This window comes from Gavialis gangeticus, unplaced genomic scaffold (assembly GCF_001723915.1).
Source record: "Gavialis gangeticus isolate Ggan-Ray unplaced genomic scaffold, GavGan_comp1, whole genome shotgun sequence".
Taxonomy (NCBI): domain Eukaryota; kingdom Metazoa; phylum Chordata; order Crocodylia; family Gavialidae; genus Gavialis; species Gavialis gangeticus.
This window is the reverse complement of record NW_017729009.1, coordinates 1,033,621-1,047,410: the sequence shown is the minus strand read 5'-3', so window position 1 is coordinate 1,047,410 and position 13,790 is coordinate 1,033,621. Positions and strand designations below refer to the sequence as shown.

The 13,790-nt window shown below is 43.8% G+C and overlaps 1 long non-coding RNA gene across 1 annotated transcript in view; it reads right to left on the bottom strand.

The window, feature by feature from the left end:
- The window catches only part of LOC109292391, a 92,852-nt gene extending 79,400 nt beyond the window's left edge, over positions 1–13,452 (bottom strand). The window contains exon 1 of the long non-coding RNA XR_002096107.1: positions 13,174–13,452. This is a non-coding gene — a long non-coding RNA (uncharacterized LOC109292391). The remainder of the gene's footprint in view (positions 1–13,173) is intronic.
- Positions 13,453–13,790: the final 338 nt, after the last annotated feature.

The following is a 13,790-nucleotide window of genomic DNA, read 5'->3' as shown; positions in this document are numbered from 1 at the left end:
GTGAGGCCTCAAAGCCTGCCAAGTTTCAAGGTGATAGGTGCACGGGTTTGGGGGGAGGTGTTGGCAAGGACTTGACACAATCATCACATGTATGTGCTAGAGACAGAACTAAGGGAACAGGAGAGGGTCCCAGACTGCTCAGGCTGGTGTGACCAAAGAAAGCAGAGAACATTTACATTATAAAGCAGAACCTGTAAAAGGTGGGAGACTGGAATACTTAAGCAGAGACAAAAGACACTGAATGCATGAGAGTCCTGCCAGAGGTGCTATAGGTGACAAGCATACTAATGTCAAGGCACCCAAGGGAGAGAAGGGGGTGCAAGTGCTCCTGTAAAAAACAATGTAGAGGTGAGGTCTGTCAGGTCTCCACTCCAACACCTAAGACTGCCCGCTCATTCTCCAAGAAGGACTTTCTGAATACCTGGCTGTAAGAAGACACTTTGCCTCAGAATTATGTAAGATTTATGCAATGCTCTCTCTTGTCCTTTTGGTTTATTACATTACATTTTAAGTTAGGCTGAGTTCTGTGTGCTCTCACTGTGTTTTACTGGGCTGTATCTTAGGTTAGACAAAGATTTTTGGTTGTTCTTTGTTCTGTGCTTGAAGTTGCAAACTGCTGTATTTAATACATGCTCAATTCAGAGAAAGGACTATTCTTGTTCAAGATTTTATTAATTCAATGCCACTGCCTTTTCCCCCACCCATCGCCTCCTCAGCCTGACATTGGATGCCATCCATCCCCCTCCTTCAGTGAGGAGTGGGGAAGGGCAGAAGCTGGCAGCTATTGCCCACCCCCTAGGCAGGCTTGGGCTGGGGTCTCATGTGGGCCACTGTGGGTTTAGAGCACCTCTCCCCTTGGCCTCAGCCTGCAAGCCTGGGGCTGGGGCCTAGCTGCACCCCCTCTACTTGAGCAGGGAGGGAGGAAAAGCCTTGGAGCTTCAGTCCTTTTGCTTTGGCAGTGGCTGGCCGGCATACTCCAGCAGCCCCTAGCTTCTAGCCTGAGCCACTGCAGGCACGTGGCTGCATTTCCTGAATCAAAAGTGAGTGTCTGGTCACTTGCTTCTCAGTTTAATCTCTGCAGTTTAGACTAGCCTGCAAACACTGAATCAATTTAGCCTTGGGCTTTTCGACTGTCTGTACTTAGCCATGTTGTGGAAAAACAGCAGTACTGCAGTTGCTGTATCCCCACTGTTGTCACAGCAGTGCTGGAGTGATATTGGTGCATCAGAGTAGTTGACATCAGGCCACATGCAGCCAGTTCACTGGTTAAGAGCTCCAGAAGCCACCTAAACTTACCATGTAACAAAGCTTGAAGTCTCATATCCTTTAGAAGCAATGGATATTGGTTCCTGCCACAGACAGATGAATAGAACTGGTGGTCCATTCATCTGGGCCAGTAAGGCAAATTCTATGTTTTTATTGATGCAAGCTATATAGCTGACAAAGGTCCCAAGCAGTTCAGCATCAGAGCACCTTTCAAACATTAATGAATTCAGAAACCACAGCATCCTAGGTTTTTCAGATGAGAGGCTAAGGCATGAAGATTAAATGAGGCACAGGATGTCCATGACAGAACTGCAGATTCAGCCCTGATGTACTGCTGAGTCCCTGTCCAGTGCCTCAGCCAAAAGTCCACTCTTCCTCCACAGAGCCAAGGAAATGGCAACAAAGTCAAATATTTTATTAAGAAAAATCTCATAAAATTATTCACATCAGCAATTTGATACACATCTGTTAAAGAGGCACTTAATTCAATAAATTCCGATGCAGCCTACTAGTGTGAGAACATGATAACCATATAATACCATCATGCAACAGTCACCATCTCACTGACATTTCAGTAACTAAAGCAAAGAACTAACTTCCTCAGGTTTTACTATCATGGCATATGGGAAGTCTACACTTTTTTGCACATCTGTACTTTTCTGGTATGGACTTATATGAAAAAGGACTCGTTATATCATTTTCTCTTTTCTTTCTTTTTCTCTCACTTTCACTTTTTCCCAATCCACCTCCCCCAAAGCAGCACTTACCACAGTGACAAATGAAGCAATAATAAGGTTAGTCATTTAACTCCTTGCATCCTACTTAAAAATCACCCTAATTACTGTGTAATGGGTCCACAGAGGCAGAAGAGTCTGGGTGAAATCTACCCTGAGGGCACTGGTATAGTTCATCTGTCCATTCTCTAATAGCACTCTAAAGTTCACCCTTATAAACATGTCACCTAGTCTATAATTAAGTGACTGGTCATTAGGTAACATATGTGGTACCTGTGGGTCACATATCAGTCAGCTGGTGATGGATCTTTATCCAATAACCGTGCAGAAGTAGTTCCATAGATCTTTGTCACTACAGCACATAGCCATACTTTCAATGCACAGCACTTACATTCACAGGAGAATTTGTGAAACTGAGTTTTTAAAGCAATAAACTCAGTGTTTGTGATGGCTGAGAAATGGGAAGGAGAGAAGAGATGTCACAGCCCACTCTTTATTTATAGTGCATGCTAAAAAGCTGGGTGTTTCTACTTATTCTCCTAGCATGCTTGTCCCTGAGGCATTCTTCTATACCTGGCTGGCTGGCAGATATATTCTGCTGACTCAAAATAGGACAAAAATTAACAGCTAATAAATCTTTATAAACTCTGAAGAGGGTCAACTTCCCTGAGTGGCAACAATCTGTTTTAGTACCTTCAGACACTTTCAGATTCCCGAAGTGGTGCTGGATTTATGGGCTATGCTGGGAGATTTGGAAGAATTTTACATACACTGATAAGCAAAGACCCTGAGCTCACAAATACATTTTGGTGAACTATACTCCCAGGCTGACCAGGGAGACAGACATTCATTGGTGTTAAAAGCACTTTGATCTTTGTGCGCAGAAAAAACCACCAATACCATCTGAATGTATGCTCATCTTTCTCTCCTCTGTGTCAAATCTAAAGGGCTTGACTGGCAGTGCAGGGAAACCAGGACAAAATCAGAACAAATGAGCTCACTGTCCTATTGTGATAGGGCTGTTTTCCAGTAGACTTTGATGCCCCCAAGACACAGAAATGGCTGGCCTCTCTGAAACCCTGAAGTCAAGAATGTATCTCCAGACATCCAAGGACAGCTCTGTTCTCCCTCTCTCTGTCCCTTCTATCTTTGTTAAGTTGGTGAAATATCTTTACAACTCAAAAGGATTTTTTTGTTTGTTTTTTTTCCCCACAAGCCTTTAAAAGGGAAACAATGTGATTGAAGCAGGCACAGGAGCTCGCGAGTGGCCATGGTTATATGTTCAAGGGCTGGGAAATAATAGGGATCTAGGCCCAGCTGAATGACACACAACACACTGACCTCAAGCAAGTCTTTCACCTCGAGCCTCCATCTGCTAAAATGAAACACTTGGGCAACACACTGGACCACACAAATTGCCATTTGGTGGATGTGAGCTAAGTGGAACTTTCCTGGGTAAATAAATTACAAGGAAAACAAATGTAAAGCCAGGGTCCACAATGTTTAAAGGTTTATAATTTCTAGTTATCATCCTCCAAGAGAAGTGCCCAAAGCCATGACATTATGGTCACCAAAGCAAGAAAAGGCCTGAGAATTGGCATTCTGACTCCAGTGGTTAGAAACCACCTAAACTCTCATAATACAGTAGCCACTCACACTCTACTGGTGATGCACTTCTACTATGGACATTCATACAAAATCACCAGTGCTGGCCACAGTTTTGGCAAGAAATAAAATGGAAACCAGGCAAAAGAATGAATTTGGTTAGTAAAATTCACAAGCCAAATGATGTATGTGTGAAAGTAAGAGAAATGGAAAAGACTGCTTCACTGCTATGACTGCCATCCCGCAGAATCAGAAGCAAGGGTTGACAGAAGAGAATTGGAAGCAAGATGTATGAATAGATCAATTACAAATACACAGTAAACACCAACATAGTCATGTGAAATATTGTTTACAATATTCTTTACAGCAAAGACATTTTGAAATGTTCAGATTTCTCCCACTGTATTTGAAACCATTCAGTAAAGATTTCTAGCCTTCTCACTTAGGGGTCTTTGACTCTGCATGTACCCCTGGGTGTACTATCAATCACTTTGTGATGGATGAGTATCCTATACCAGGTCACTCATACCTCCACTGCTTATTGAACTGCAGTGCGTGGTCCTCATTGAATGCTGACGGTTGATCCATATGATTCAAGTCCAATCAGAACAGTGATTTTTCAGTGTTAAGGACTCTTCCACCTGAAATAATGCACTGTGGCTGCAAAGGCACAGAATGGAGGACAGGAAAACTGTTGAGTTCAGGGTTAGTGGGCTAATCCTACAAATTTGCAAAAATGTAAAACAATCCAGCTAAATACTGTACTTCTTGTAAAGTATGTTAAAGTGACTCCTTGTTATAGAAAAGCCTTGTGCTCCACATTCAGTGTTGCTGTGGGTTTGTGCGCCTAATCTGAGTACGCTGTCACAATAATTTCTCTTGCAAATAACATGTTAGACATTTAAATGCACCTGCAACTATGGAAAAGAAATTAATTATCTCATGCTCTGGCTATAAGTGTCTTTGCTATCATGATGTTCCTTTACCTTTCTTCTCTCACTTTCCTAACTACTGCCTACGGTCCCTAGTCTCTGGCTTTTTTCTGCCTTACTGAGGGCTGAACTATAAAGGTGTGCAAGATGGAGGAACCAATCCTTCAGCACTAAGCCATGCAGAGTGGCACATGCATGGTTATTGATGATCTCAGAGCACATGCATGCTTATTGATTATCACAGCTAGCCTACCTAGTCTAACCTGGGCAGATATAGTTCCAGTGTGGGAATGCACAAACTCATAATTAGAGAGGAAATCAGCATTGCATAGCCTCTGGGGCAACTGTGAAAGGGTAAATGGACTTCAGAAATAATATGAAGGAAAGGGTGGGCAGCACATAGTGCACACAGTAGAAGGCCATTTTGTCAGCCTGACAGAGATAATGTTACAAGTAGACAGAAAAACTACAGGCAGCAGTTACAGAGGTAGGTGGAGCAATACATAAGGATGGGATACATATAGAAAATAAGGAAATGCTAGAGTGGTACATAGGCCTGAAAATGAAGCTGAAATGCCTGATGTAGAAGAAGCTAATGAAGAGACTGACCACAAGTACAGAAAAGAAAGATTCTCCTACTTTTCTATTTTTTATGCCAGCATATGTGTACTAAGCAACTATACGGTTAAATTTGCATCAAAATAGTTTTGCAGTTGAACTGGGGAGAGGTAGATGCCAGAGAAAGAAATGCCAGAATTTAGGATTATTTGCCTTACTTTTTATTTCTGACTGAATGTACCCATTATAGTATCTTTTCAAAGGTAATAAAAGAAGTCATAATTCAAGCTGCAGTTATTTCTTATGCCAACAAGGTGGTCTAATCAAGTTTTTGGCAACCTGTATTGTATTCACTGCAACACATTATTTTTTGTTGGTGGTGGTGGTTTTTTTCCATACAGTTGCTATGGCTTGGGACACATTTTAGCTGCATGCACCACAATGCTGACCTTGGACATCCATTTAAGCTTACACTTGATTTCTCCCACATAGCTGGGATGGTGATGTGGTAAGATTTCAGCTATGCCAGACTGTTGGGAACTGGCTCCTAAACTGTGATGCATTCTCTGAGGTTAGAGCTGTTAGCACCAGGCTGCTGCAATGCAAAGCAAATTGGGAATTGCTAGAGACAGGCATAAGTAAAGGCAAATGAAAATAAGAGTTCACTGAGTGTAGTGAAAAGGAGAATGGGATCTAGTGCTTAAGAAAGGGCTCAGTCTTTATGGCTTGCACATTCTGTAGTTGGTATTCCTCTGTAAAATGGGTATACCATACTATTGCATTTGCGTGACTGGCAGAGGACAAAGCAGTAAACAGCAAGTCTGTTAAAATGGAGGGCTTGGTTCATCTTCAGCATATTAGCCACTGTAACACTCAGGTCTTTTTCTACAGAGCTGCTGCCCAGCCAGTCAGCCCCCAGCCTGTAGTGGTGCATGGGATTGTTCTGTCCTAAGTGCAGGACTTTGCACTTGTCATAGTTTCATAGTTATTAGGGTCAGAAGAGACCTCAATAGATCATTGAGTTCAACCCCCTCCCTGAGCAGGAAAGAGTGCTGGGGTCGTATGACCCCAGCCAGGTGTTTGTCCAGTCTCCTCTTAAAGACCCCCAAGGTAGGGAAGAGCACCACCTCCCCTGGAGGCCCATTCCAGATTCTGGCAACCCTTACGGTAAAGAAGTTCTTCTTGATGTCTACCCTAAATCTGCTCTCTGTTAGAGTGTGGCTGTTGTTCCTGGTTATTCCAAGGGGTGCCCTGGTAAACAGAGCATCTCCTATTTCCTGCTGCCCTCCTCCCACAATTCATTTGTAAATGGCCACAAGATCCTGCTTGGTGTCATCTGCAAACTTGCTGAGGGTATCTATCAGGCACATAAAGCAGCTTATGTACCTAAACCTGATTCAATCCTATCCTGCAGTTCCCTGAAAAAACTGATACTACAAAAGGTGTGCAGGCTCTTTTCTTTGTTGCTGTTCTGTGAATCAGTCTCAGGGTGAGGTGGTGGGGTACTGCACAAGCAGATACGTTAATGGATTTTCAGGGACTTGGAAAGGGTAGAACAGATGCACACCCAGGTGCCAAAATCCATTTAGGCACCTAATAGATGGAACAGAATCTAGCCCTTCCTCTTCACCCTCCACACCGACATGAGCACTTCAGCATAAGTGCAGCGTTAAGTACAAGGAACTGTTCCATTGACTTTTGTGGGATTTTCATACACTTCAAAGTAAGCATGTACTAGAGTGTCATTTTGGTCTCTGATTCAAGTCCTCAGGGCCTGAAAGAGCAAGCCTTCCCTTTTTTTCCCTTCTTTTTATCACTTTGCTGTGTTTATTTTGATACTAAGAGAGTACATTTATGCAGCAGCAATTCAAAGAACAGTTGGCATAAAAGCAAAATCAGGCACTGCACAAAAGCAAAAACAGAAGAGAATTATTTTCTTTTCCTAGGAAGGGCTAATACAGTTTTGATAATGTTATTGCTTTCAAGATTTTTAGAGGCTCTGCAGCATCTGCAAACCTGAGCACAGGCAAATTATAGGAAGTATTGCCAGCATGCTGTTACCTTTTGGCTCCTGTTTATCAGAGATGGTCAAGGGGAAAAAGTTCAGAGGGACATAAAAGTAAGGGACTTTTTTCTTCTGAATTCCCCACTCCATCCTGATCATTTTAATTGTTCTTACATAATCTAATGCAAATATAACCTCTCATTTGCAGAGATGCCAGAAACACATTTAGGGAGCCTATTTACAAAGACAAATAACTTCACCCAATACCAATTTGCAGATGCCTTTGAAAGGGAACAGGGCAACTATAAAACCAACACTCGGTAATGTTGTGTAACCATAAGGGTAGAAAATGAAGATTATTGTACCGAATTTGTGGTTGTAAAGGAAATCTAAGGTATGTAAAACAGGAAAAAATTATGCATATAATTATTGCTCCCGTACAAGTGTGCTTGGTACTTTATATGCCGATATGAGAATAAGATTCTTGTCAGAAACAACTTGCTTTAAAAAAAGATGACACATGGGCAATGAGTTTAAAAAACAAGCAAGTGAACAAAGGCTAACCTGCTGTACACCATTTGTAAATGCAACAACCACTGGGGGGAAGAGGGGAGGATAGAGGGGGCATACTCTACAAGGGAAGAGGCTTAACAGGCATCACAAAAGAACTGTACTTTAATTGCAGTATTAAGGTGCTATTCTGAATGGAACTCAGCACTAACTCTCTAGACCAGGGGTCAGCACTGCACAGCCCACAGGCCAGATGTGGCCCAGGTCACAGGGGCTGGTGTGTGTCCATGCCAGAGCTCAGCAGCAAAAAGCTGCACTGGGTCCAGGGAGCTAAACTGTTTTTCTCTGTCCCACTTCCCCTCCTTCACTTACCTCTTTCCTTTTCCCCAAGGCTGTGACATGGGTACAGCTTCAAGCTGAAGGGCTGCAGTGCTGATGCTGGGGCTGGTGTCATTCCACTGCCACTGCTCTGCACCCACTCCCTTCCCCCCTCCCCCTCACCAAGCCAGGGAGAAACAGCAGTAGCATGGGTGCAGCTCCTACCTGCATGGCTCTGGCAGGGGCACAGGGAAAGCCTCTTGATGCTGACATGATGCTAAAACCACCCAGCCCGCACCAGGCTGGGGCTGGGGGTGAGGTTGGGGCTGGGGCTGGAGCCAGGTTGTTTCAGCTTGCTGATTGAAAAAGCTTGCCAGCCCCTGTTCAAATGTATCTCAAGATTTTAAGACTCAAGGCACCCCTCTGTACCTTTTCTGAATTTAGGTGCACCCCAGTTCAGAAAGTAATTTCACTCATTTTATTACTACAGAAAATAAAAGAACAGCTTTTTCTATTGCAAAGAACTCAGAAAGGTCACAATGGGTCAGGATGTTTTTGACACTATGGCTAGGGACAGAAGTTGCACATAAACCAATTTAAGTGATCAGCAACTGGTTCAAACCTGTAACAAAACAGAAGTTCAGTGCACATAAACAAGTTTCAAAGGGGCTGAAACTGGTTTAAGATAAACCTAGCTGAATGAACCATCAGATTTAACTGATTCAGGTCAAACCAGTTTATGAAATTTCTGTCCCAGACTCCTTCCTGAATTAAGTTAAATTAGAGTACTCCAGAATCCCAGCATGCTCTGCAGCCCTGGGCTGGGCTGGGCTGTGCTGTTTGCTCCAGAGAGCAGGGCTGGCCCCACCCCTCTGTTCTCTAGCTGGAACAGAGGTGGTGGCCAGACACTGGACCCGCTAAGATGAAGGGAGCAGGGAAGAGGTTTATTTCCCCCTCCCTCCCTATCCCACCAGCACAGACCATAGCCGGAGTCTGCCAGGCAGGGCCACAGCAACCCCTGTCAGGCGTTTCATCCCACTTGTCGCTCAAGTGACTGGGGCGTGGCCAGCCCCAGTGGAAGCGTAAAGTGAATGGAGACAGAGGAGGGTTTAATTTCCCCACACTGTCCCCTGTCCCAGGAGCATGGACCCGAGCTAGGGTCTCACTGACCAAGGCGGAGTAACCAGTGTCAGGGCCCTCAACCACCCCCACTCCCTGCCTTCACGGCTGTAGTGGCAGAGATGGGGACATGGCCAGATCCAGCCCAGCATGTCCCCCTGAGACCCTGCAGGACCCAGGCTGGGGTCTGCCTGGCCAGGGCAGAGCATCCCCTTTCAGGCATTCCCCCTACCACCTCAACACTGCTGGAGCAGCAAGGAGCATAGTTTCATAGTTTCATAGATTTAGGGTCGGAAGGGACCTAGCAGATCTTCTAGCCCGACCCCCTGCCAGGGCGGGAGAACAACAAAACCCCAAAACAAAAACGGGACTCAAATGAGCATGGCCAATCCCAGCAGTAATCTCAAGTGAGCATGGGAGGGAGGGGATTTAATTCCCCCCTACCTGCCCTGTCCAACTGGCATGGACTCACTGCTGCAGTGGCAGGGGCAGAGGTGTGGCCACATGCTGGCCAGCATGGTCCCCTTAGGTGAAAAGGGCAGAGAGGAAGTTTATTCCCCCCTCCAGCTTCTCTCCCCCTGGGGACCCCCAAGTGGGGTCTTTTTGTCTGGGTGCAAATGGCAGAGGTGGCGGCCAGGTCTAGCAGACTCTGGCTGTGGTCCCTCAAGGGTAGACAGGGCGGAGGGATGAATAAACCCCTTCCCTGTCCCCTTTGGCTCAGGAAGCCATGCCAGGCTGGTGCCTGGCCCTGCCCCTGCTGCAGCAGCAGCAAAGCTGCGGGGGAGACCGTGACACATGCACCACCCAATCCACGCCGACCCTGGCTGAGGTCTGTGCAGATCTCCCGTTCGCTTGAGGCTACTGCTGGAGCTGGCCATGCCCCCTGCTGCTCCAGTGGTGAGGCGGAGGAATGCCTAACAGGGGCTGCTCTGACCTAGCCAGAGTCCATGCCACTGAGGCCAGAGGATGGAGGGGAGAATTAAATGACCCTCCATCTCTATTCACTTCATGCTGCTGCTGGGGCTGGCCACATGCCCTACTGTTCGAGCAGTGAGGGCGGGAAATGCTGGACAGGGGCTGCTTCCCACTTCAGGCACACCCTGACTGGGGTCCGTGCAGGCCAGGGTGAGGGTTTAAACCCCTCCTCAAGCATACTCAGCCTGCTGGGGTCTTCTCCTCTCCCCCCCCAGCACAGTTTCCCTGTAGCAGAGGGCTTGCTCTAGCACCTCCCAGCTTCTAGCCAGAGCCACTGCAGGCATGTGCCTCCATTTCCAGAATCAAAAGTGAATGTCTATTCACTTGCAAATTGGTTCAATCTGCACAGTTATACTAACCTGCAAAGATTGAATCAATTCTTGATCGGGTTTTTAATATCTGTATGTAGCTTATGTGTTCCTGTTTGAAATCTCTGGGTTTATCCTCAGAATCATGTCTAACTGTTTGCATGCCTAACAGTGCTAATATTGCCTGGCACCTCATGGCACCCTTAGAAGTATCTCACTAATCTAAGTTCAGTGGGAAAAGCAAAGCATTTAACCTAAAACTAGATTTTTCTGCAGGGATTAGGGTTTTTTTTGGTTGAGAATCATTTTTATTTGTTTTTGTTTGACTATACAACTGAAAATACAATCCATCATTTGCATATTACTATTAATAGACATCTTATACATAACTGTGTGTGGGTTATGAGAACATTTATCAGAAGAGGGCTAAAGCTGAAATTCTCAAAGTCCCTTAGGGCAATTTTACTTAAAGAATTTGCCAGCTTTTAAAGATCAAGAGAAACAAACATCCAAAACCTCAACGTAAAAGTGCACAGCAGTTTCAATATGAGAACAAGACCTAGGGTGCCTATACATGTGCTCTGGGGTGGGAAGGGAGGCACGTTTTAATTAGAGTGGCTCTCAGGAGCCACTCTAATTAAAATACCACAGCATCTTGTGTATTCAGCATCCCGTGTCTCAAAACGGTGGTAAGGGTGCTTTAAATAAAGCTAATTTGATGAGCTTTAGTTAAAGTACTCCTACCACCATTTTCAAATGTGGGGCACTGAATACACAAGATGCTGCAACACGCTGGAGCATTCCAATTAGAACGCATCAAAGCATGTGTACAGGCACCCTACATTTTGTCTAGCAGAATTTCACCTAGAGAAGCAGAAGGTTAAGTGACTGACTGGCTGCTAGGAAAAGCAGATATGTTCCAGGTTGCCAAGTACAGAAAAACTCTATGTTGGCACTGCCTAAAATAATAAATATCACTGACAGTGGAAAAAACTTCAAATTATGTACTTTTCAGGGAGAAGAAACACAGCACCATTATGCCGCTATCATGAGATATTTGAACCTTAAGGAGTCCTTAGAAAGTCTTTAAGGCACAACAGTATCCCATTTATAGTTTTACACAACTGATCTAAATTGCTGCAATAAGTCACGGGTAACCCTGGGGAAGTCCGTGGAATTATAGCGTATGGCTAACATTCTAGTAGAAGCAGAACATATAGCATGTAGTACACTGTTACCTATAGTTTTGCTTTGCTAAATTTCACAACAAAATGCAGCGTACTGACAGAAGCAGTTCAAAAGGTTAGGACCATGAGATATCTCTTGATCAGGATGGACGCTGTATTTGGACCAACAGAAATGTTGGATAAGGTATTTTTGTGTAGAACTATAAAACTCAAGATTTGTTGACCCAAGTCTATATAACAATTTCACTTTTGCTTCATGTGTGCATGCACCACAATCTGAGAAAATTGTTTGGTTTGAAATGCCTATTATTCTCCAAATTCCCTAAGTAAACCTTAAGGTGAGTCCAAACTTTCTGTTAGAACTACTGAGGTCCACAAACAGCAGAGACGAAAGATTATCTTCAAGGCTGTTTGCTTGCATGTACCAACATAGACCTACTACTCTATTGGTAAATAGATTCGGAGTATCTTACCACAGGTTAACTGTAAGCTATTGATCTGCTTATCTTCTACTGTTTTCTGATTATTTATTACTTAAGACACAATTATAATTAGCAAGTGAAAACATCTGACTGCTTTAAGTGGGTTAGAAGTGGCCATAAACACTAAAATTCTTCAAGGTTTTAAAACACCTTGGCTAGGTACTGACATTCAAGAAACCTGAAGTGGAATCAATCTAAGTTATGTGGTTTTCTGTAAGTGGCATAGTTTAAATAAGTAGTGAACAGAACACACATTTGTCCTTTGGTGAGGGAAAGAGACAAATCTTAAATCGGATTCCATCATTTTTAAACCAGTCTATGTGTACCAAACTTCTGCTCTGTTATGGGTATAGACCAGTTTTATGTGCTGAACTTCTGTTCTATCATGGGTATAGACTGGTTTCTGATCACATATATCAGTAAAAGTGTAAGGTCTGTATCTGGCCCTTAAATACTTAAAATGCCTTAATCTCTTGAACTGTTCTAGTGCATTAGGTCAAAACAAAGCTGCTTTCTTGAGTTAAGGAAAGATGTTTAATTAGGAAAAAGACAAATCCAGCTGGCTGTCTCAATAAAAAGCACAATTATGAATTCAACTTAGAAATTATGGTACAACACATACACAGGTAGTCCCAAGAAAGTCACTGGGACCACTTGAAGCATTCACCAACATAAACAAAGGCTTCAACTTGTACTCTTCTATGTTTTATTGATGATTTTTGGTCCTAGATTATGTGCAATCCTGTCATTACTGTAAATATATATGTAGCCAATCCATTCCACAAAATGTACCAGGAATAGTAAAAACAACAAGAAACAGGTCAATCTAATTGCTGAATGATGTGCATTCCAATTTCAGTCTGTTTTAGTGAACCATAAAACAATTGCTAGCAAAAGAAATGCCTAAGATATTTTTAACAGTTTTTCAAGATTGCCATATTTGTGGCTTGTGTAAAAGAAAATAAACCAATGAAATAATTAGCTAGTTCCCAAACCCCTCTTCCTCACATCTAAAACAAATATTTCTCCCTTTTGTACTATATCCAAAAAAACAACACAATTGTGCTTAAACTCATTACTAATTCTAGAAAGGTTCTGTGAACTCAACCCCCTCTAGTGCATAGCCTAGCGTGGACAATACACTCTAATGAAAAATGTAAGAGTTTGAGCTCACATGAATATAGGAATTGAGGATGAGTACAATTCTTCTCCCTTCTTCCTCCTGACCATTTTAGCTAAGCAATTTGTCAGCTTTGAAAAGGAAGAGAAAACAGGCCTCCCAAAGACATAGGTATCCTTGAAAAATAGCCTGAAAGCGTCTGGCAGCATGCACTGGAAAATGAACATAAAAATGTAAGAACTGCCATTTGCTGAGTCAGACCATAGGTCCTTCTTGGCCAGTATCATGTGTCACAGTGGCATACAATGGATGTTGAAAGGGAGAGTGAACTGGGTATGACTAGTAGGGCTATATGAAGCTTTGGGTGCTGATTCAATTCAGAGGAGATTTGGCCCAATTTGGTGGCTGAATCTCCAAATCTGAATCGAATCAGGAGACCAATTAAAAGGTCCAAATCGATTTGAAGCTCTCCAAGTCGATTCAGAAAAGGTTCAGAGAGCTTTGGAGATTTGGGCAGTTCCTGCTGGCTGAAGCAGGGAGCTGGACCTGGACTCCATGCCAGTAAGTAAGGGGTAGGGGAGGAGCTGCAGGAGGAGGAAAGGGACCATGGGGAGACCCCTGCCAGGCCTCATCCCCTGTTTGTTCCCCCAGCCTCCCTGAGCACCCTCCAA